This window comes from Schistocerca nitens, chromosome 8 (genome assembly GCF_023898315.1).
Source record: "Schistocerca nitens isolate TAMUIC-IGC-003100 chromosome 8, iqSchNite1.1, whole genome shotgun sequence".
In the NCBI taxonomy this organism is placed as follows: domain Eukaryota; kingdom Metazoa; phylum Arthropoda; class Insecta; order Orthoptera; family Acrididae; genus Schistocerca; species Schistocerca nitens.
In genome coordinates, this window is record NC_064621.1 from 424,718,439 (window position 1) to 424,744,706 (window position 26,268).

A 26,268-nucleotide genomic window follows, 5' to 3' on the forward strand; every position below is an offset into this window, starting at 1 on the left:
TGTGTAATCTTATGGGACTTAACTGCTAAGGTCATCAGTCCCTAAGCTTACACACTACTTAACATGACATCGAAATAAGTGTCCAAGGAATAGAAAAGCAACTGGAATCACTCAACAGAGGAAAGTCCACTGGACCTGACGGGATACCAATTCGATTCTACACAGAGTACGCGAAAGAACTTGCCCCCCTTCTAACAGCCGTGTACCGCAAGTCTCTAGAGGAACGGAGGGTTCCAAATGATTGGAAAAGAGCACAGGTAGTCCCAGTCTTCAAGAAGGGTCGTCGAGCAGATGCGCAAAACTATAGACCTATATCTCTGACGTCGATCTGTTGTAGAATTTTAGAACATGTTTTTTGCTCGAGTATCATGTCGTTTTTGGAAACCCAGAATCTACTATGTAGGAATCAACATGGATTCCGGAAACAGCGATCGTGTGAGACCCAACTCGCGTTATTTGTTCATGAGACCCAGAAAATATTAGATACAGGCTCCCAGGTAGATGCTATTTTTCTTGACTTCCGGAAGGCGTTCGATACAGTTCCGCACTGTCGCCTGATAAACAAAGTAAGAGCCTACGGAATATCAGACCAGCTGTGTGGCTGGATTGAAGATTTTTTAGCAAACAGAACACAGCATGTTGTTATCAATGGAGGGACGTCTACAGACGTTAAGGTAACCTCTGGCGTGCCACAGGGGAGTGTTATGGGACCATTGCTTTTCACAATATATATAAATGACCTAGTAGATAGTGTCGGAAGTTCCATGCGGCTTTTCGTGGATGATGCTGTAGTATACAGAGAAGTTGCAGCATTAGAAAATTGTAGCGAAATGCAGGAAGATCTGCAGCGGATAGGCACTTGGTGCAGGGAGTGGCAACTGTCCCTTAACATAGACAAATGTAATGTATTGCGAATACATAGAAAGAAGGATCCTTTATTGTATGATTATATGATAGCGGAACAAACACTGGTAGCAGTTACTTCTGTAAAATATCTGGGAGTATGCGTGCGGAACGATTTGAAGTGGAATGATCATATAAAATTAATTGTTGGTAAGGCGGGTACCAGGTTGAGATTCATTGGGAGAGTGCTTAGAAAATGTAGTCCAGCAACAAAGGAGGTGGCTTACAAAACACTCGTTCGACCTATACTTGAGTATTGCTCATCAGTGTGGGATCCGTACCAGATCGGGTTGACGGAGGAGATAGAGAAGATCCAAAGAAGAGCGGCGCGTTTCGTCACAGGGTTATTTGGTAACCGTGATAGCGTTACGGAGATGTTTAATAAACTCAAGTGGCAGACTCTGCAAGAGAGGCGCTCTGCATCGCGGTGTAGCTTGCTCGCCAGGTTTCGAGAGGATGCGTTTCTGGATGAGGTATCGAGTATATTGCTTCCCCCTACTTATACCTCCCGAGGAGATCACGAATGTAAAATTAGAGAGATTAGAGCGCGCACGGAGGCTTTCAGACAGTCGTTCTTCCCGCGAACCATACGCGACTGGAACAGGAAAGGGAGGTAATGACAGTGGCACGTAAAGTGCCCTCCGCCACACACCGTTGGGTGGCTTGCGGAGTATGAATGTAGATGTAGATGTAGATGTAGAACCTAAATTATCCTAAGGACAAACGCACACACCAATGCCCGAGGGAGGACTCTAACCTTCGCCGGGACCAGCCGCACAGTCTATGATTGCTGCGCCATAGACGCTCGACTAATACCGCGAGGTTAGGTATGAAGTAATGAAGACTTAAATGTATCTGACTGACAAGTATGTATGTATACATACGTTTTAGGAAGAACCTTGCTAAAATTGTAACAACAAAGTGTAGTTTGTTGGAAATGGTTCCACAGTAATATTAAAATGATATGCAAATTCCTATGTAAACAGAAGCCGAAGAGCAATGAGATCTATTGTCTGCATTAGAGCTAACTGTAAATAACAGAGGAGATTGCTTAGTGTTATGGAATATATGCAGGTAAGTTGTAATGATGAACTCACCTTATATAGCAGGGAATGGCAATATTAATGGAATTGAACAGTGTTTGTGGTTGAGACGTGAAGGACACGTCCTTGAAGTATTTATGAGGTTGGAGCTGGCCATTATTTCGGTGTAGTGTATGTTAGGACACACCTACACGTATTAAGGTTATGAGTTGGAGGCGTGAATGCGACCTAGGTCCTCTTATGTTAGATGAGACAAAGCAGCTCATGGTGTCCTATCGGTTTAAGGAATATAGCATAACGCATGTCCATGATTACTTAATGCACTTTAGTGGTAGTCGAGAGAGACTACCTGTGGTTTCAGCATCCGATCGAGTGGTCATGAAATGCCACGTGAGCAAACTGATCAGCAGCAATACACCATATAAATTAAATCTTTGTGCTATCCTCTGCTTTAAATTGTTAAAAGAGTAAGTATTACATAAGTAGAGACACTAGCAAAGTAAATGGATAACATAACTGCAGACGTGAAATATTATTAATAGCTCAGCATAATTAAACTTCAATGAAATGTGGAACAGACACAGCAGCGAAAGGCCAATAAGCTAATTTAGTAATGGGCTAATCATAGTGTGTTTTGAACACTCAGAAATTTTACTCCTATTACCACAAGTTACTCAAATGTAAAGAGAAGCTAAAAATGACAACTAATAATTATGTATACGCATACCGTCTCTATGAATGAGAAGCTGACCGTGAGTCATCCTGTTAATAAATACAGATGTGTCAGGAATGTACCGAGCATTGGTTCAGTGTTCTGGCCCAGAAATAATAATTTGAGATTTAAAGGTTTCATGATTGTATGCTTTGGGCAATGAATTTTCTTTAGTACATAATAAACGGCGTATTGAGCTATTTACTTACCGATTTACTTACAGTAAAGTAACCATAAAATTGAAATAAGGAACCGTTCTGTTAACTTTGTTTCAGTAACGAGTTGAGAGGTAAAATTTATATATCCTCATTTCATTGTGACCCTCCCATAGTTATTAAGTGAACAGAATCTGAGGCACTCCTTTTACTTGTTCTGCAGGACAAACCAGATAATGGCAGCCTGATAGCTACGTGAAAGCATGGAGTTACTTGGACACAACTCACAGTGACCCCTCCCCTTTCCCCATTGTAGTATAGAGTGAACGTGAAGGAAGCACACCATAGCAACTTCCCCCCTCTACCCTTGTGAATCAAAATGTAGAACACCAGCCAAAGCGGTTACAACAACGTATGTAAAAGTGGATGTGTTATGTATTGTGAAATTCCCATTCACGTGTAAAAAAACTGCTAAAATTTCTTTACTTATTTATGTAACAAGAATAACCATCTAATATTCCTTCTACCTATGTATTTAAAAATAACTACAGACAACTTTACAGGTTTAAGATTATCACCTAATTAAGTCAAACTTGAGCAAGACATTTTCATAACTTTACATGTTTATGTGTTTATGTATTTGAGGCAATAAGTATGCCATATTGTTTCATTGCTTTTCGAAACTAGTTAAAATTTTGGGTGATTTTCTAGGCAGTATCATGCCGTCTTTTTAATAAATGTTTCATGAATAATTCAATATGCAAGCCACTAATGCCATGAATTTTCTGACTTGCAATTTACGTATTTTATAGATGCTCTTACCAGTTTTGCAATTCTGCTTCAAAGGCAGTGTACGTGCCAGAAATCTAGACAGTTGAAGTAGATAACAAGTTTCCTTTTAATATTTCTAAATGTTTAAATTTCAGTTTCTACATTTTCATAGGAAGTTTAGCTGTACTCGGGCTTCCCTTTTTGTAATTAATTTTTTTCTATTACATTAAAAAACATTAAGTACGGGGTGATGTAGGGAAGCCGTCTACTCACGTCATCTAGAATTCATAATGCTTTCCATTGCGTGCCAGCATAGGCCGCTGTAACTAGCTATGATGTCACGAATGTTGCACAGTACCTAAAAAATAAAGTAAATAATCTGAAAAGGTAATAGCATGTTAGGAGTGATGCTAAAATAATAATGTGTTAAGTTTCAGTTTGGTAACTTTAACAGTTTTCGGAATTTGGATGTTTTACGCCCGCATCTCGTGGTCGTGCGGCAGCGTTCTCGCTTCCCACGCCCGGGTTCCCGGGTTCAATTCCCGGCGGGGTCAGGGATTTTCTCTGCCTCGTGATGGCTGGGTGTTGTGTGCTGTCCTTAGGTTAGTTAGGTTTAAGTAGTTCTAAGTTCTAGGGGACTGATGACCATAGATGTTAAGTCCCATAGTGCTCAGAGCCATTTTTTGGATGTTTTACGTAAAAATTCATCGGCGCAACAGGAAGGCGACAGTAACTTCAAAATTTATATTCGGATTCCTTTTTCCCTGTAATTTAATGGCAACAACATGCTGGATCTAAAATGGTTCAAATGGCTCTGAGCACTATGGGACTTAACATCTATGCTCATCAGTCCCCTAGAACTTAGATCTACTTAAAACTAACTAACCTAAGGACAGCACACAACAGCCAGTCATCACGAGGAAGAGAAAATCCCTGACCCCGCCGGGAATCGAAACCGGAAACCCGGGCGTGGGAAACGAGAACGCTACCGCACGACCACGAGCTGCGGACCATGCTGGATCTCATAAAGTAATATTTTGGTTGTAATTCATGATTTTCTGTTTTTGTGTCCTAAAAGTTCGGAAGCAAAATATTTAACCTAGCCACATTAGAATTTTCTTATAGATACCTACCCGTGTGCTGATTGCAACAATTTAATCTAGAGCTACATTGGCCTTCAGCGAATGAAGAAATTAATTATTTAATAAATTGAATTGGTGTTTTGCTAGCCCAGTGGCTAATCAGTAAGACAAATTTTGTTCGCTGCGCCTTCGGCGGTGCGCACCGCAGCTATATGAATAAGAGCATGCGAGCTAGAGAAAGCCTCCAGTTATATTCTGGATTTGTATCAGCGAGCACTCCGTGTCGGAAGCCGCGTTGCGTTTGTGTAGTTGCCAGGAACAGTCTTGGATGCCGAATTACGTAAATCGGTATGCACGTAACAATGAGTTTGCATTGCGGTAAAGCGTTAATAACGGAATGACTCCAGTAATTTATTCTCAGTTTGTGTATGTCGTAATTTCACGTGTCGCTGCTGGACAGACTTTCTACCATATTAGCGTGGCGTTTGATCACTATTAACATCAAATTTTGGCGAGCATTCACTTTGAACAATTACATCGATAACGATTATTGAACAGTTTCGTTATCTACGGATAATAGGTTCCGCGCAATAGACTCTTAGCTGCTCTGATAGTACAATAGCTGATATGGGTAATCATTTGTCTGGAATTTTGCGCGTTATCGTTTTCAGCATATAGTGAAATTGTTATAGTAAACTGCATTTTCTATGAATCCCAGATATCATCCTAAATCCTTAGCGTAAGGAACTTCAGTAATCAATAACTTTTTCTCCTTCAGAGTGGGCACATTGAACTTTAATTGCAGGCATCACGTTTTTGATAATCAGTTTCTTGTTGCCAAAATTGTAGTTAGAGAGCCTGTGTTGAGATTAGCAATACAAAAGAAATACACTCCTGGAAATTAAAATAAGAACACCGTGAATTTATTGTCCCAGGAAGGGGAAACTTTATTGACACATTCCTGGGGTCAGATACATCACATGATCACACTGACAGAACCACAGGCACATAGACACAGGCAACAGAGCATGCACAATGTCGGCACTAGTACAGTGTATATCCACCTTTCGCAGCAATGCAGGCTGCTATTCTCCCATGGAGACGATCGTAGAGATGCTGGATGTAGTCCTGTGGAACGGCTTGCCATGCCATTTCCACCTGGCGCCTCAGTTGGACCAGCATTCGTGCTGGACGTGCAGACCGCGTGAGACGACGCTTCATCCAGTCCCAAACATGCTCAATGGGGGACACATCCGGAGATCTTGCTGGCCAGGGTAGTTGACTTACACCTTCTAGAGCACGTTGGGTGGCACGGGATACATGCGGACGTGCATTGTCCTGTTGGAACAGCAAGTTCCCTTGCCGGCCTAGGAATGGTAGAACGATGGGTTCGATGACGGTTTGGATGTACCGTGCACTATTCAGTGTCCCCTAGACGATCACCAGTGGTGTACGGCCAGTGTAGAAGATCGCTCCCCACACCATGATGCCGGGTGTTGGCCCTGTGTGCCTCGGTCGTATGCAGTCCTGATTGTGGCGCTCACCTGCACGGCGCCAAACACGCATACGACCATCATTGGCACCAAGGCAGAAGCGACTCTCATCGCTGAAGACGACACGTCTCCATTCGTCCCTCCATTCACGCCTGTCGCGACACCACTGGAGGCGGGCTGCACGATGTTGGGGCGTGAGCGGAAGACGGCCTAACGGTGTGCGGGACCGTAGCCCAGATTCATGGAGACGGTTGAGAATGGTCCTCGCCGATACCCCAGGAGCAACAGTGTCCCTAATTTGCTGGGAAGTGGCGGTGCGGTCCCCTACGGCACTGCGTAGGATCCTACGGTCTTGGCGTGCATCCGTGCGTCGCTGCGGTCCGGTCCCAGGTCGACGGGCACGTGCACCTTCCGCCGACCACTGGCGACAACATCGATGTACTGTGGAGACCTCACGCCCCACGTGTTGAGCAATTCGGCGGTACGTCCACCCGGCCTCCCGCATGCCCACCATACGCCCTCGCTCAAAGTCCGTCAACTGCACATACGGTTCACGTCCACGCTGTCGCGGCATGCTACCAGTGTTAAAGACTGCGATGGAGCTCCGTATGCCACGGCAATCTGGCTGACACTGACGGCGGCGGCGCACAAATGCTGCTCAGCTAGCGCCATTCGACGGCCAACACCGCGGTTCCTGGTGTGTCCGCTGTGCCGTGCGTGTGATCATTGCTTGTACAGCCCTCTCGCAGTGTCCGGAGCAAGTATGGTGGGTCTGACACACCGGTGTCAATGTGTTCTTTTTTCCATTTCCAGGAGTGTAATAACCTTATTTCTCCACCTGCCGCCCCACAGTACATTTGCACAATGTTACAAAACTGAATCATCATGTTAAAGTCAAGACACGCGAAATTTGGCACGGACTTCAATGCGAGATGCCTTTAATAGGTTCCACAACGAAACATTGTCTCAAAATTTGGTAGAAAATCCGAAGAAATTCTGGTCGTATGTAAAGTACACAAGCGGCAAGACGCAGTCAATACCTTCGCTGCGCAGTGCCGATGGTACTGTTACCGACGACTGTGCCGCTAAAGCGGAGTTATTGAACGCAGCTTTCCGAAATTCCTTCACCAGGGAAGATGAATGGAATATTCCAGAATTTGAAACACGAACCGCTGCTAACATGGGTTTCTTAGAAGTAGATACCTTAAGGGTTGCGAAGCAACTCTAATCGCTTGATACGGGCAAGTCTTCAGGTCCAGATTGTATACCGATTAATTACGCTGATACAATAGTTCCCTACTTAACACTCATATACAACCGCTCGCTCACCGATGGATCTGTACCTACAGTTTGGAAAATTGTGCAGGTCGCACCAGTGTTTAACAAGGGTAGTAGGAGTAATCCATCTAACTACAGACCTATAACACTGACGTCGGTTTGCAGTAGGGTTTTGGAGCATATACTGTATTCAATCATCATGAAGCACCTCGAAGGGAACGATCTATTGATACGTAATCAGCATGGTTTCAGAAAACATCGTTCTTGTGCAACGCAGCTAGCTCTTTATTCGCACGAAGTAATGGCCGCTATCGACAGGGGATCTCAAGTTGATTCCGTATTTCTAGATTTCCGGAAAGCTTTTGACACCGTTCCTCACAAGCGACTTCTAATCAAGCTGCTGACCTATTGGGTATCGTCTCAGTTGTGCGACTGGATTCGTGATTTTCTGTCAGGAAGGTCGCAGTTCGTAGTAATATACGGCAAGTCATCGAGTAAAACTGAAGTGATATCAGGTGTTCCCCAGGGAAGCGTCCTGGGACGTCTGCTGTTCCTGATCTATATAAATGACCTGGGTGACAATCTGAGCAGTTCTCTTAGGTTGTTCGCAGATGATGCTGTAATTTTGCCGTCTAGTAAGGTCATCCGAAGACCTGTATCAGTTGCAAAGCGATTTAGAAAAGATTGCTCTATGGTGTGTCAGGTGGCAGTTGACGCTAAATAACGAAAAGTGTGAGGTGAACCACATGAGTTACAAAAGAAATCTGTTCGATTTCGATTACTCAATAAATAGTACAATTCTCAAGGCAGTCAAGTCAACTATGTACCTGGGTGTTAAAATTACGAACAACTTCAGTTGGAAAGACCACATAGATAATATTCTGGGGAAGGCGAGCCAAAGGTTGCGTTTCATTGGCAGGACACTTACAAGATGCAACAAGTCCACTAAAGAGACTGCTTACACTACACTCGTTCGTCCTCTGTTAGAATATTGCTGCGCGGTGTGGGATCCTTACCAGGTGGAATTGACGGAGGACATCGAAAGGGTGCAAAAAAGGGCAGCTCGTTTTGTATTCTCACGTAGTAGGGGAGAGAGTGTGGCAGATATGATACGCGAATTGGGATGGAAGTCATTACAGCAAAGACGTTTTTCGTCGCGGCGAGATCTACTTACGAAATTTCAGTCACCAACTTTCTCTTCCGAATGCGAAAATATTTTGTTGAGCCCGACCTACAAAGGTAGGAATGATCATCAAAATAAAATAAGAGAAATCAGAGCTCGAACAGAAAGGTTTAGGTGTTTCATTTTTTCCGCGCGCTGTTCGGGAGTGGAATGGTAGAGAGATAGTATGATTGTGGTCCGACGAACCCTCTACCAAGCACTTAAATGTGGATTGCAGAGTAGTCATGTAGATGTAGATAAGAAGGGAATTTAATCCATTTCTACAATTATGTTTGAGGCCTTTATCCTAGCTGCTCCCTCATGGGGAGGGATGTGTTTAAATTAAATTGATGCCACGCAAAGAAAAATATTTACTCGAATCTTATGTAATTAGTCATAGGTATAACCAAATTCTCTCTCAGTGTTAAGAAATAACTTCTTGATACAGCACTCGATACCAAAATTTAGGAAAACTGAAGCCAGCACCCACCACATCGTATTTTGTTAGGAGGCTGAGCAAGTTCAAGGGCGTCAAGGGGCAGTACAGGGAGATAAGTCGGTATTTTGTAACATTTGTTTATTCCGATAATTTACAGTACTCGATGGGTGAAGCATAGTGTCGGCATGCCGTCTGCGTGCAACCCCGCGGGTCCAGCCATCTCAGCAGACTCCTGGTATGCCGACGCCGCTGCTGCCGTCATCAAGGCCGCCCTGCTGGAAGTCGGCAGCACTCTCCAGGTTGCGATGCGTTGTGACTTGCGCCCCACAGCTGCCCGCGATTCTGGAGACTACTACAGTCCCTGGTCCTCACCGCCCACTGGCCCGTTTGGCCTGCTCTGTCCGACCGTGGGACAAAGGTGGGTGTACGTGTCACCCGTGGCCCTCGGGCCGCCGCTGCTCCCAGGACAGGACTGGACTCGAACCCGCACCGTCCTGGATGCTGTGCCGCAACTTTGTGCTAGTGGTGCTTGCCGCATGGCAGCACCCGCCGCCATCTGTGGCGCTGTTGCAGCGCTGCAGCGCCTCCTGCAGTGTATGCCTCGCCCCGACCTCAGTACGCGTGGTGGGAAGCGAACATGGCCCGTAGTGGAACCGAGTCCTACAGACCACTGTCACTGTCCTCTTTCAGGCAGATCATACGATCTCCAAGTTCCAGGCTGACGTTCTATCCCTCCCTGGTGTTGTGTTCCCGGAGGCGGAATACAGCCTGAAGAAGTACATAAAAAAGAGATTACAATTTTATGCAGAATAGTTATAACATTGCTGCAAGACTGGCCTCTATTAGCGAAGACCAGCACAGGTCCGTCCTGACGCTCGATTGACCTGGCACACCCTGACCCAAGCAAAAGTTGCTCATCTATTTATAATGGTTTCTCCCTCGCTTTTGACGTAGTGTCAGAATGAGACAGAAACTATGGCAGCGTAAATTCCCACACGTCAGCCACTTACAAATCGCCACTCTTGGCTCTGGCCTAGTGCCCCACCTCATATATAGCAACTACTTAAAGCAACGGTGCTGTTTTCTGCCTCATTGTTGCTCCACTCAAAACAAATTGTGCTTGCAATACTGCTTTCGCAGCTCCGTGCCCACGAGTGTCATGTTTGCCTTTCCTGGCCAACTGGCTGTCGACTGTTACCACACTCTGCAAGCAGCGTCATACTTCATCGCCCAACCGCGCTTCATTGAATATTGATAAAATTTCCCTTTCCCTCAACTAGAATTAATACTAGAGCAGCAAAGGTGTATTTTTTTCTATTTGTAAACATCCATTTTTACAAAAATAGAACAATGCCTATTAGATGTCACAGATTAAAAGTAGGATAAATTTGAATGCAATAGAGTTTGTAGCAGGATTCTAGTGTGAGTCGTTTACGAGAAATTTTATTTTGAAAAGTTCATCACCGATGCTGCGTAGTTGTTATAAACGATGTTGTTATGTTTGTTTACCATGTGTTTGTTGTTCTTTGCGTACTTTGCAACTTGTTTGTTATTGCGTAAAAGTCCTAGTAGTACGTCGTGAGTGTCCGATAGGAATTAGCAATGCAGTAATTGCCTACATGCTATTGGTGTATGGAGAGTGCAGTAAGAAACCAGTTCGTTCTTGTACGGTGTTTGTGGTCAGACATCCAAATAGCCGTCAACCATCTCGGCAGTTATTTATCAGCATCTTCAGCCAGTTACGTGGAAGTGGAAGTGTAAATACTGAACAACGTAACAGAAGGAAACAAATGATGAAAGTAAAGGGGGAAGTTAATATTCTTGCTGCTGGTGCAGCTGATCCGCTCGTTGGCTGCCGCGCAATTATCAAAAGGTAGTGGCATGAGTCAGACAAGTGTCCTATTCATTCTCCTTCGACATAGGTTCCATCCCTATCACATCCTTCTCGATCATCAGCTGCATGGAAACGAGTGTGACAATCATGTCAACTTCTGTACAAAGGCATTAAGACGGAATACTCCAGATGTATCACGTATCTTACTTAGTGAAGAAGCCATAATTACCAATCATTACCAAGAAAACCGCTGAAACATGGACTATTGGTCAGCTGACAATCCCCGTTGGATTCGCCGGGTGGAACGTCAGCAGCCCTGGACTGTAGACGGTGGTGTGGGATAGCGAGCCATCATCTCTTAGGTCCGTATTTTTTAGACGGACCACTGAACGTTCACAAACAGTGTAGCCTCCTAACAGGCCATCTTCCATTAATGACAAAACACGTTCTGTGACGTAGCAGACGATTACGAATTGGCACCTTGCATTGAGAACGTATCTTGCCCGGGAGCCGGGAGGAGAGGAGATGTTGGTTCTCATGCTCGCACAGCTGTCGGTGGCTATTGGGCCAGGCGAGCGTTGAACTCGACTAATGCAGCGTGCAATTAGTTACACATACTCTCTATAAATCTGAAGAAGTACTGTTAAATAATAATCCATCATTTTCATACTTAGTACTAAACTCTATGGATACTGCTGAAATTTCAAATCAGTAACTTCAGTACCTTTAGTGATATAAATTTTTACCTTAAACACATAACAAACGTGCTGTCATAGCGAAACCGGGTAGTGACTGTAACGTATTTATCTATAGTATCAATTGAAACTACAGTCAAGAGGATATGTTCATATAATCTAATTTTCTGGAATTTTCAGTTTCGTTGCCACAGAGCTATGACGTAATTAACAGTACATCGGTAAATTGTTATTTCACTTTGTTTCGGTTGTGTGTTTTGGAGAGACTGAGAGCAGAGACTGAGAGAATGAATGGCGGATATGCACAAAGTCAGAATGTGTTGTTTTATTAAAACTATAAGTGTGTGAATTCCTAAGTGACTAAACTGCTGAACGGTCCCTAGACTTACACACTACTTAAACTAACTTAAACAACACACACACACACACAAAATGGTTCAAATGGCTCTGAGCACTGTGGGACATAACTTCAGGGGTCATTAGTCCCCTAGAACTTAGAACTCATTAAACCTAACTAACCTAAGGACATCACACACATCCATGCGTGAGGCAGTATTCGAACCTGCGATCGTAGCGGTCGCACGGTTCCAGACTGAAGCGCCTACAACCCCTCGGCCACGCTGGCAGGCAGACACACACACACACAGACACACACACACACACACACACACACACACGCCCTTGCCCGTGGGAGGACTCGAACCTCCAGCCGGAGGGGCTGCGCTATCCGTGACATGGTGCCTGTAACCGGGGGGCCACTCCGTGCGGCTTTTTTCTTTTTTTTTAAAAAAAAAAAAATAAAGTGTTTAACAGTAAGAGTGAAAAATTTGTAATGTAACAGAGGAATTTGTGACGTATGCCCGAGTGAGCTTGATTTGCTAGAGGGCAACCAAAAGGCGCGTTATGTATTAAATTTATTAGTGATTTATTCTGTGAAAACGAATAGTACTTTTTAATTAAATTTTATCTAGTTTCTGAATTATGAGGTTTCTAGTCTCAAGTACTTGTGGTAGTCTGATTCACTGACATTACAAATGCCGCGAGTACAGAAGTGCTCTAGATGATATGATTCGCTGCTTAATATACTATCCAACAGGAATGAAGCATTTCCCGCGCGTTTGAGTAGGGCTTTGTGCCTCAGCTATATGAGACGAGATAGTCGCTCGGGAGCCATCTTCTAGTAGACACCTATGTTAAGTAATGCTTATAAAATTTGTTCCAAAATGATGAAAACAGCGCGTTTTTTCGGGTCTCGTGTGGTTGACGAAAAGCGAACAAAGTGTTATTTAGAGAAAGTTTGAGGTTTGTGAGTGATTTGTTTTAGGTGATTTCGCTTGTGAACGTTTCAAGTCGTACATAAACTCCGCGTGGCGTGTTTCGTGCAAATTACGAGACATTATAGTGAGCACTTCTGTACAAGAAGAGTACCGAACGATCGACTGCGTTAACTCGGAGATAGTCGCGGGCTAGTGACTGTTTAGGAAGTTTAAAATATCGGGTCAGACGGAATACTTTCAGGCTGCTTTTGAGTGTGAACTTGTTATAGAGACAGTCAGTAACATGGCATAATTAGTGTCGGGGTATTAAATACGGACTTGATAGACACTATCCTTGCTTTAGAGTCTATAAACCAACTAAATGGAAATTTTGATATTATTTTCAAACGATTCCTGCAAGGTTCTCGAACACTCGATAGTCTAACTTCCAGCTGTTGCCCATGTCCTGGAGTTAAGTGGCCTTTACGTGGTATGTATTTAGTAGAATTTATGTCAGAGCATCTTTTTCCGGTTACATCAGTATCTTCCGTCGCAGAGTGAAGGGGCAGACTACATGAAGCATATCCAGGTAGGTGGACAGATTGTTTAAAGTATAATGAGAGACCAGCCCGCTCCGCCGCAGTCCCTCAGCCGACGAGGAGGAACCTGTGGCATCAATATGATAGCGATCCAGCCAATAGTGCGCAAAGTATTACAGCATGTCTTGACGAATTGGTTACAAATCACTGGATTGGCAGCAGAGGACCTCTACCTTGTCCATACCGTTCCCCGGATTTGACGCCTGTAGATTGCTTTCTGCGGGTAAAGCTGAAAGCCGCTGTCTGCAAGGACAAAATCTACTGCGTCCGGTGATATATGACGACGTATTAGTGAAGCCTCCTCGGACATCTCCACAGCAATGGTAGCATGTGTGGAGCAGTCGTTCCACAACAGACTGGAAGCGTGTATTGCCGACGCCGATGGTAGTTTAGAATACCCTTTGGCGGTTTTTTTTGTCTCGTTACTGGTCAGAATCCACATAACTACAGAGTAATCACTTGCGGTTTTCTTTAGTGAGTCCTGTCAGAGATATTTTACAAGTGTCGGTGTGCGGGCGTCTCAAGATACATTTTGTAAACTATTCGCATTTATTTTTTTAATGTTAGTAAGCATCGGTCCATTTAAAAAAGTGTATATCTGAACAAAAATATACCTTCTAAATATTATTACAGACTGTCGATTGGCTAACAATACAAGCCCCCGACTACGAATCTATTCTGTGGAAACCGCACGTGTAGTACTTTCGATTGTCGCAATACACAAGTAGAAAGGCCATGTTAACTTATATAGAAACGGACCTTCAGATACCGAGAAAGCCATAAATGAGCTCTTCGTTTACAAGCATAGAATCCCTTGCTATGTTACAACCCTCTTTACACTCGTCAACGAATACGACCACCGGTCCGGATTACTACATTCAGTTTTCTGTCATCTAGAGCCGAAACCCTTCTCCCACTTCTGATAAGAACGCACTACAGCTTGCACACTAATGGTCAAGTGGAGCAAGCATTTTAGACGATCACAAAAACACGCCCTGGATCGGCGACTAGGACTTATTCCTTCATCTGACCTTCGGTATAATTCAAACACAAATTTCTAGTGCTACCTTTCATTCTCTTAATACACCTAATAAGAGGTCCATGACTAAGAAATTTAATGCTAGCGCACTCGGGCAGATGTAATATCTGTGGATTGCTCATGCACTGGCTGCGATATGTAAGCTACAATAGAATCGCAGACCAGACAGCAGTGTCGGCTGCAGTAGGAGCAGTGTCGGCTGCAGTAGTAGTTGTAGCTCGCCGTCGGGCAGTTGGGCCGGTCATAAAGAGCGATGTAGTATAAGGTAAAAGCAGCCGCGTGCATATGTAATTTGTAACAACTGATTTTGTACTATTGTTGTATCAAGTCCCATGTAAATGTTTTAAAAAATCTTTTAATATTAATCTTTCTTATAAAGATAACTTTTGACAATCATTCATTTGACAACTTATTTTACTAAATTCTCCTATCCATGGCCATCCCTATTATCGCAAAGAAAAATCAGCTGTTTCATTTTATTCATAGCAAATCTAATGGCCAGCATTGTACTGGGCTGTGCCAGAAAAATTTCTTAAAGGAGCACATATATACGCGTTATCCGGCGACTTCATTGAAGTAAGAATTTTCAATTTGTTCAGAATGATCTTTCAGGGCCATGACGCAGCACTGCTGACGCCCAAAATTTACCAGTTTAAACACGCAGTCAGTTCATTATTGAAAGGTTATATGTGAGTCAGAATTTTATTGAGAGGTTAGTTACGTTTTTATTGCGAGGTGAAGGAAATAAACTTTTTAACGGTTCTTCATATCGCCGCATCCTAAAATAGCCGTTACCCATTATTCCATGTCGCGCACGAGCGCTCAAAATTTCGACAAATTAGCTCCCAGAATTATTTAAGGCAATTGCCACCGCCCGTCCTCAGAATTCGAAATTTAACTCCTCTATTGACCAATCGGTAGACTTACGCAACTTTGTAAAATTGTAACATAATCTTTGAAAGAAATGAGACTCGCTTTTTTAGCAATGGATCTTGTGTCCTTCACACTCTGTCTTCTACTGTGGTAGATGCACGCTGTATTTAGGAGGTGCGCCGTCACATTCATGTTTGCACATTTCTACATTTTTACTAAAATGTTTGTAATTACCTTGTCCTAACCCGTTTCTAATCTGTTTCAGCTTTAGCATGAGACGAGACAGTATGGAAGTCTTGATAAGGTGATGAGACTTATCGCCCGCCTATAAGCAAATTCGCATGATCAATCAAAGAATTTATTTTCATCATCTTTGAATGTTTTATAAAGTCCAGTTATGATTCCTTGGATGCATTTTATGCACGTCAGCAATGGAGATTCAAATCTGTATTACTGGTATACGGTCTGCCATCACCCTATTAATGACTGTCCACAAAAATCGGCTATGGTGATCATTTCGTTCTCTTTATTTGAGAGTCTCGTCGTTATAATAATGCGTCTATCTGCCAGTGTTAGACAATTTTTCTATCACAAACAAGACAACGAATATTTCACTGCCCAACATGGAGCTCAGAAACTGGTAGAGACGATTACTATCTAACGAAACTATTCCCCTCGAACCGGCCAACCGACAAAGAAATAGCATGGCATTCGACACTCCCTCAGCAGAATCTATCAATGGTCACTATCTCGCAACTGTCCCGCTAACGGATTAAGTAACTTGCTGCGGCGGTACGCCACATAACGTGATGACGTTATATTGAATAACTTCGCAAATATACGAAAACTGACGTCGTAACTAAATAAATACTATCGCAGAAAAATCGGAAAGACTGTTGTAGTTGTGATCTTCAGTAAAGAGACTGGTTTGATGCAGCTCTCCATGCTACTCTATCCTGAGAAAGTCTCTTCATCTCCCAGTAGCTACTGCAACCCACATCCTTCTGAAACCACTTAGTGTATTCATCTCTTGGTCTCCCCCTACGATTTTTACCCTTCACGCTGCCCTGAAATACTGACCTGTGGTTCCCTTGATGCCTCACAATATGTCCTACCAAGCGATCCCTTCTTCTACTCAAGTTGTGCCACAAATTTCTCTTCTCGACAATTCTATTCAATACCTCCTCATTAGTTAGGTGATCTAGCAATCTAATCATCAGAATTCTTCTGTAGCACCACATTTCGAAAGCTTCTATTCTCTTCTTGTCTAAAGTATTTATCGTCAACGTTTCACTTCCATACATGGCTACACTCCATGCAAATTCTTTCAGAAACGACTTCCTGACACTTAAATCTATACTCGATGTTAACAAACTTCTCTTCTTCAGAAACGCTTTCCTCGTCATTGCCAGTCTACATTTTATATTCTCTCTACTTCGACCATCATCAGTTATTTTGCTTCTCAAATAGCAAAACTCATTTACTTCATTAAGCGTCTCATTTCCTAATCTAATTCCGTCACCATCACCAGATTTAATTCAACTACATTCCATTATCATCGTTTTGCTTTGTTGACGTTCATCTTATATCATCCTTTCAACACACTGTCCATTCCGTTCAGCTGTTATTCCTGGTCATATGCTGTCTCTGACAGAATTACAATGTTACCGGCGAACCTCAAATTTTTTATTTCTTCTCCATAGATTATAATTCCTATATCAAATTATTCTTTTGTTCCCTTTACTGCTTGCTCAATATACAGATTGAATAACATCGGGGAGAGGCTACAACCCTATCTCCCTCCCTCCCAATCACTGCTTCACATTCATGCTCCTCGACTCTTGTAACTGCCCTCTTGTTTCTGTACAAATTGTAAAAAGCCTTTCGCTCCCTGTATTTTACCCCTGCCACCTTCAGATTTTGAAAGAGGGTATTCGAGTCAACATTGTGAAAAGCTTTCTGTAAGTCTACAAATACCAGAAACGTAGGTTTGCCTTTCCTTAATCTGTTTTCTAACATAAGTCGTAGGACCCGTATTGCTTCACGTGTTCCAACATTTCTACGGAATCGAAACTGATCTTCCCTGATGTCGGCTTCTACCAGTTTTCCCATTCGTGTTAGTATTTTGCAGCCGTGGCTTATTAAACTGATAGTTCGGTATTTTTCACATTTGTCAACACCTGCTTCCTTTGGGATTGGAATTATTATATTCTTCTTGAAGTCTGAGGGTATTTCGCCTGTCTCGTACATCGTACTCACCAGATGGTAGAATTTTGTTAGGCTGGGTCTCCCAAGGCCTATTAGCAGTTCTAATGGAATGTTGGCTACTCCCGAGGTCTTGTTTCGACTTAGGTCTTTCAGTGCTCTGTCAAACTCTTCACGCAGAATCATATCTCCCACTTCATCTTCATCTACATCCTCTTCCATTTCCATAATATTGTCCGCAAGTACATCGCCCTTGTATAGACCATACATATACTCCTTCCACGTGTCTGTCTCCCCTTCTTTCCTTACAACTGGGTTTCTATCTGAGCTCTTGATATACAAGTGGTTCTCTTTTCTCCAAAGGTCTCTAATTTTCCTTACCCCCAGAGATTTACGCGTCTACATCTTTACAGTTGTCCTCTAGCCATCCCTGCTTAGCCATTTTGCACTTCCTGTCGTTCTCATTTTTGAGACGTTTGTATTCCTTTTTGCCTGCTCCATCTGCTTCATTTACTGCATTTTTGTATTATCACATTTCATCAATTAAATTCAAAATCTCTTCTGTTACCCAGGGATTTTTATTAGCCCTCGTCTTTTTACCTACTTGATCCTCTGATGCATTCACCTTCCCTGATGTCGGCTTCTACCAGTTTTCCCATTCGTGTTAGTATTCTGCAGCCGTGGCTTATTAAACTGATAGTACGGTATTTTTCACATCTGTCAGCACCTGCTTCCTTTGGGATTGGAATTATTATATTCTTCATTGAAGTCTGAGAGTAGTTCGCCTGTCTCGTACATCGTACTCACCAGATGGTAGAATTTTGTTAGGCTGGGTCTCCCAAAGCCTATTAGCATTTCTAATGGAATGTTGTCTACTCCCGAGGTCTTGTTTCGACTTAGGTCTTTCAGTGCTCTGTCAAACTCTTCACGCAGAATCATATCTCCCACTTCATCTTCATCTGCATCCTCTTCCATTTCCATAATATTGTCCGCAAGTACATCGCCCTTGTATAGACCAGACATATACTTCTTCCACGTATCTGTCTCCCCTTCTTTCCTTAGAACTGGGTTTCCATCTGAGCTCTTGATATACAAGTGGTTCTCTTTTCTCCAAAGGTCTCTAATTTTCCTTACCCCCAGGGATTAACGCGTCTACATCTTTACAGCTGTCCTCTAGCCATCCCTGCTTAGCCATTTTGCCCTTCCTGTCGTTCTCATTTTTGAGACGTTCGTATTCCTTTTTGCCTGCTTCATTTACTGCATTTTTGTATTATCACATTTCATCAATTAAATTCAACATCTCTTCTGTTACCCAGGGATTTTTATTAGCCCTCGTCTTTTTACCTACTTGATCCTCTGATGCCTTCACTATTACCTCTCTCGAAGCTACCCATTCTTCTTTTACTGCATTTCTCTCCCCCATTCTTGTCAATCGTTCCCTAATGCTCTCCCTGAGACTCTCTACAACCTCTGGTTCTGTCAGTTTATCCAGGTCCGATCTCCTAAAATTCCCAACTTTTTGCTGTTTCTTCAGTTTTAATCTACAGTTCGTAACCAATAGATTGTGGTCAGAGTCCACATCTGCCCCTGGAAATGTCTTACAATTTAAAACCTGGTTCCTAAATATTTGTGTAACTATTGTATAATCTATCTGAAACCTTCCAGTATCCCCATGCTTCTTCCATGTATAGAACATTCTTTCATGATTCTTGAACCAAGAGTTAGCTATGATCAATTTATGCTGTGTTTAAATTCTACCAGGCGGCTTCCTCTTTCATTCCTTACCCCCATTCCATGTTCACCTACTACGTTTCCTTCCATTCCTTTTCCTACTATCGAATTCCAGTCACCCATGACTATTAAATTTTCGTCTCCCTTCACAATTTGAACAATTTCTTTTATCTCATCATACATTTCACGAATCTCTTCGTCATCTGCATAGCTAGTTGGCATATAAACTTATACTACTGTGGCAGGCGTGGGCTTAGTATCTATATTGGCCACAATAATGCGTTCACTATGCTGTTTGTAGTAGCTTACGCGCACTCCTATTGTTTTATTCAGTATTAAACCTACACCTACCCATATTTGATTTTGTATTTATAACCCTGTATTCACCTGACCAGAAGTCCCGGAAGTCTTGTTCCTCCTGCCACCGAACTTCACTAATTCCCACTAAATCTAACTTTAACCTCTCCATTTCCCTTATTAAATTTTCTAACCTGTCTACCCGATTAAGGAATCTGACATTCCACACTACAACCCGTAGAACGCCAGTTTTCTTTCTCCTGATAATAAAGTACGCCTGAGTAGTCCCCGCCCGGAGAATCGAATGTGGGACTATTTTACCTCCGGAATATTTTCCCAAGAGAACGCCATCCTCATTTAACCATAAAGTAAAGCTGCATGCCCTCGGGAAAAATTACGGCTGTAGTTTCCCCTTGCTTTCAGCCATTCGCAGTACCAGTACAGCAAGGCTATTTTGGTTAGTGTTACAAGGCCAGATCAGTCAATTATCCAGACTGTTGCCCCTGCAACTACTGAAAAGGCTGCTTCCCCTCTTCAGGAACCACACGTTTGTCTGGCCTCTCAACAGATACCCCTCCGTTGTGGTTGCACCTACGGTACGGCTATCTGTTTCGCTGAGGCACGCAAGCCTCCCCACCAACGGCAAGGTCCATGGTTCATGGGGGGCACAAAGACTCTAATCAGTTAATATGATCTGCGAGTGGAATTGCAATCTCAGTTCCTTTTGAAAAAGGATCGCGGTCTCTTCCCATTTGCTTCTTGATAGTGCAAGAAGCCTTTTGGTGACGAGCCACGAAAACCTGTAAGTGTCATATAATATTTATTCTTAATATAATCAAATATTACTTAAGAGTGTCGCTAATGTTTTTCTGTAGCAACTCCTATATTCATGAAGTGATATATTGTAATACTAAATGAAAATTTTATAGGGGAACATTGGCGCAGAGGTAGGCACCATTGATCTAAAGGATAACGCCCCAGAGTAGTAACAAATATCTTAGTATTCGCTAATTTTGACAAGTAAAAATAAATGTAAATGTAGGAGATTGCGGTCCTTCAATGAAACAGTCAAAGTAATCATTTTTTTCCAATACTTAATTATATTTGAGTAAAGTGAGTTCCGTAAACTTTTTACGATATTCACTTAACGAAACTGTAAGAACCTCCTTAGCGTTGCATTTTCATAAATGTAAAAACTATTTAACAAAATTAAACTGCAATTATAAATGCAGCTTTATATCAGGAATTGTGAGTGTTGGTGGTGTCTTTTAAAATAAAAACATGGCGTCGGGCAAACTAATTGTGAGAACTACCACAACTAAGTCACTGACATAAAGAATTTTTCAGTTATGACGCAGTCAGAATAACGCTAATTCCTACTTCTCGTAACATATAAAAACCAATACATAAAAAGCACCACCACATTGCCAAACATGCGAGCAATATCTATAGAAGGGGTCCACAGGGAATTTGCTCTGTGACCTGTAAACTTTACAGTGTGCTTGTGCACCTAAATCACTTTAGGCAATTTTCCGCCCTCAAAACAAGTATACCGTGGGTTCATATCAGTATATCACCCACCTGTCCACACCGTAAGTTACACACAAAGTTGGACGGTCTGACGCTGCAGAACTCCTGCGTCCTGTTAACATAAGCAGTTACGTGGGCTCTAATCATGGGCTCTAAGAGCGAAGTGGCTCGCTAACTCCAAAAGAGAAGAATATTGTAAGTCTCCTAAGGCTGTGATAATGCTGGAGACGGCATTACTCATTTTTGCTTCCTGCAGATCCGGCATTGTCATGGGACGAGCAATAACATCGTGCAGACGATAGACTAAATTGGTCGTACTTTTTTCGTTTCATTCACTGCATATATAGACACTTGCTGCCTTATATTTTAAGAAGTCGGCCGTGCTGCGCAAGTGTCAGCACTTCGAACTTTTAATTCATAAATTAGCTCTTCCTTACTTAACTCCGAGACTCCAGAAACCTCACTGGCGACCATGCTAACACAGAACAGTAAGTAGTATTACCAGCTAAAAGGAACATAAGACAAGGTTCATGAGTCAACAAACTAAGTAAAATGTTCGCTCACCAATTACAATTTAAAATGGCATAGGTGCTATGAGAGGTGGCAAAAGCCCCCTCTCATATTTCTATCTTACTCTGAGTAATTCGGTTTTCCTCTCTAATTGCATGCGGTGAAAAGTTGCTATTCCTCCACACGCAGACTTCCCATGCAGCGTCTCTCATCACCCGGGTGGTCCGGTGACATGCAGGCTCTGCGGATCTTGAAAAGGTTAAGCCCATGGGTGTGAGTGAGCTTTCCAGACGTCGACATTGTCATAATAGCGGCGGAGACACGCCCGCAGAGGCCTGAAGGAGCGGCTGCGCTAGAGATTCCGTTACTTCGCAGAAACTTAGCGAAAACACTTTCTGGCGGGCTACCAGTGAGGCGTGGGAATGACATGTGTTCCCATGCAGACTTGGTGGGCAAATTCTCGCGTTTTCTGCAAAATTGTAACTGTGATTGGCTTGCTCAGGGCAGAGCTCCATGCCGTAGCAAAATCGGCGCAGAAATTGGCGCCAAGAATCTCCATTGGTGGAATGGTAGTGCTTCGGCAATAGAATGGAATTTTCCGCCGGTTTTCGAGTTGCTGATTGGAACGTTTATCCACGACCACTGTCGTGGGGGATGGAATGTTCTGTGTTCGGTTTGTACGGGTGCTCTTGTGGTAGACGGCTCTCGCCTTTCAGTCGGAGTAGGTTACAAGACTGAGCTCTCGCTGCTCTGGACAGCCTGCCTTCCGTTTGCTGTACAATATACTTTTATTAAATTGTAACTGTCTGACGATATTGCTGAAGTTTCGACTTCAATGTTACTTTCTGAGTACACTTGGCAATTGCGCATTCTGCGTACAAGAGGCCTATGTTGGCTGTCTTGAGTAGTTTTGGCTAAAGGTGTCTGTATTGGAGTTACTGTGTGACTTCGCTTGTTAAAACCAATCACTGTACCGTCAGTGATTGTGTGGCGAGCCTTCTTCGTCTCCCTCAGAGGCGCATTTGTATTGCTAGGAAGTCTTTAGTCCAGATCAACCAGACCAGGATAATTTGTTTCGGGCTATACTCGCGACATTATCATCACCACGAAAGGACGTAGAAGCAACAAGCCATCGCTTCTGGTATGCCGGATCGTGTCCTTGCTGTAAAGAAGACAGCTTGGTAATGTATGTCTGCAGCAATGGCAGATTAGGTAATTTGCACTGTGATAATCAGAGCTCAGCAGAGCTCTCCTGTTCGTCTTTTTCTAACTTTGTTCTGTCTTGGGTGTTCATTGTCTGAGTTCTCACTGCTGTAGCAGCTATTAATGTTGGGTTGGTTGTGTGTTTCTCTTAAGATTTGAGTTGCAAGGGATTGGCTCCACATACCACTTCGTCTTAAATGTCACAATTTAGTTTATGGACAACTTCACCTTCACAGCATTTATTTGAGTATCAAATTTGATCCATTTTGATGTATTGTAAATGTTTCATGAGTTTTGTTTATGATTTAGAGTTTAGTCATAATAAATCAAATTGTTATTTAGGACAGAACTTTCATTCTGTTAATCGGTAGAGCAACCCTTTCATTTCTCACTACATTACTGAAACATTATTTTATTTAATTAATGTCTATCAAATTAAATTATTGCAGGTGGCAAACTCTTTTCTACTCCACTTGCAGGGTCGATTGCAGTCAGTTCGCATTTCTTCTTAATCCATGTGCAACAGCAAAAGTAGGAGCTAGAAAAGGGGGGCTTAGAGCATCATTTCCATATGAAGATTCGAGAAGAATTTAGTGTCAAATACACTGCTAGCCCCGGCACCTTGCATAAAATGACGGCCCTGCCAGGATCTTTCCTGTGAATTACTGATAAGCAACCAGTATTCTTTGTAGAAACATTCAAATTTTTTCTTCTCTTTTTTTTTTTTTTTTGAAATGATTAATACGCAACTTCTTTTTCTTGTAGTTCCATGATTAGTTTTTAGTAGCGTCGCGTGATTACGGTTTTTGTTTTCAGCGTATATATTTGTTTGTTTGTTCATTGTGTTATGTGTTTCTTGGATGTGGTGTCCGTACCACATCACACTTTGTCGGGTTTGTGTGCAGTTTCTGTACCACAACAAATCGTGCATGTCATTACAGCGTTGAAATTTTATGACTATGTGGAAAATATATGGAGTAGATTTGTTTTATTGTGCATTTTAGATAAAATTGATTTTCATAAGTGATCACGAGAAGTAAGGCACAACTATTATCGAGGGAAGCTAAAACAAAAGAGGATAGCTTATTGGATAAGGGGCAGTTTACTGACGGCGATAGGTTCGGAGATGAGATGGGCACATTTTTAGCAGGACAGGACGACAAGGTCATTGATGACGCAGGTGATTTGGACGCGATCTTAGAACAACGTCGTGGCCGTGATTATGATAGTGAAGTAGAGGATGAAACAGAGACAGGCAAACAGGCCCAGACGGTAGCAAAAGTTTATAATCAAACGAACGAGAGCAGACAGGGGCCAGCTCGGTCACGTCAGAGCTCTAGCGCCCAGGTGTCCAGAGTTACATCACCCATGTGTGACGCGGATCAAAAAGATGACATTAACACAATACTGAGTTTCCTAGGATCAATGAAGCAAGAAGCTGACGAACAGCGTAAGAAAGAGAAGGAAGAAGCTGACGAACAGCATAAGAAGGAGATGGAACAAGCTGACGAACAGCGTAAGAAGGAGAAGGAAAAAGCTGACGAACAGCGTAATAAGGACACTGAGGCAATATTTTCGCATATAGGGGAAATTCGTGGGGAATTACTAACACTAAAGAAAGAATGTGGAGAAGAAAAACAAATGTCAATGGTAGCACAAAAAGTAGCAGGCCTGGCCAAAACGGCAGCAACAGGGGCAATGGAAATCGCAAAAGTAACTTCTCAACTCGCAGGGCGCTTGCGACGTGCGACATAAGCCCACTCAAAATCCCTAGCGTTCTTAAAATCCCAAGGTAATATTGCGGTTACGAACATCACGAAACGAATGAAAGAAGTAGAGAGTCGGATAGCAAAACTAGAGCGAAACAGGCACACGAGCACTGCGCGTTCGGATACCAATGATGGAGTACACAGAATTGTTTCTCCGAGGAAAAGCCCGCCGTGCTCTAGCCCAGTGACAGAGAGCGGGATTAACAATGCACACGCAGGAACAGAGAGTTATAGCGCCAATAATACTGGCCCACTTAGGAGAGTGAATTCGGAGTGCCACTTCCACTGTGATACAGAGGTAGCACATCACAGTTATCAGCAAGATAGATCCAGACACTCAGCAGACGTGCAATTATCGGAAACGAGTGACTACACCAGTGCAAGGATCGGACAGGATTTGATCAGAATCACTTCCTGTCCATACTAAAATTCCAGAAGTTCAAAGATAATGGAGGGTCGATGCATCCGAAGAGCTGGGTGATGCAGTATACAAATTCACTACCGTCGTCATGGCCAACGCAGGCAAAATTAGAATTCATGTGTGGACACATCGAAGACCAAGCCGCGGAAAACATTCAGCGTATTGCAGCGACGTGTCGGACTTATGAGGAATTTTTTGGTGCATTCCTGCGGACCTACTTGTCAAAGGAAACGCAGGACAGGATTAAAGAGGAAATAATATTTTGTCCTGAACTGGAAGTGTCCGGGCATAGGAGCGCAACGAAATTTTTTGATGATTTACTCAAGAATAATCAGTTTTTAGATAGTCCATATAGCAACGGAGAAATCATGAAATTTTGCTTTTCCAAATTGCCAGTTAGGTATCAACAGACACTTGCCGGAATGTGTGGATCTGACATAGAAGCATTCAAGAGTCTATTGCGCGAACTCGAAGTAGTCTTTGATAAACAAGACGCAAAGGACAAGAAGAAGGCACAAAATAACAAATACCACGGGCCAGCAAGGGAAGACAACAGATCGCACAATCGCAGTTAGGAAACCAGGGTTACGGAAATGAAATTTACGCCATTCAAGGTTATGGAAACCAGAGACACGGAAACCAGAACATCAGGGAACAGGGTCAATCTAGACAAGGTATCTGGGACAGGAGGAATAACGAATGGCAAAGCGACCGTAATTGGAGAGAGCGAAACCGAGGACAACAGGAGAACCCGGAGATTGAAATTAGACCTGCAAATCCTAATGCACGTCAGAGGAGGGGGAGTCTGACAAGGGATTGGCGCTAGTCCATAGGACTCTACCACACCTCTCACACAAAGAAGTTCGTGGAATAATTGTATTTTAAGTGGTGTACATTGTAGAATAGGGGAACAATAATCGTTGCATTAATAGATTAAGATTGTTAATGTATTAACACGCTGCGTTTTCTCGCATAAGAATTTACTGCTGCTAACTTTTTGTTTTGTTTATGTTCGCGACATCCAATGTCGATGGAGTAGGAGTCACTACCTTTCCATGAGCACTGTTTTTGTCCTTTCCTATCTGGTGTCAATGTTGAGGGAAAATGATGAGTGAGGTGATGTCGCACAAACGGGCGCATACAAGAACGTGCTCTTCGAAGCGTTCTGAGAAGTTGTGATACGCTCCATAGCGGCCACAACCAGTCCGTGAGACGTTCATACTAATGCTTGCAGGCACGCGTCAGTGCACTGCAAGATTGAGGTATAT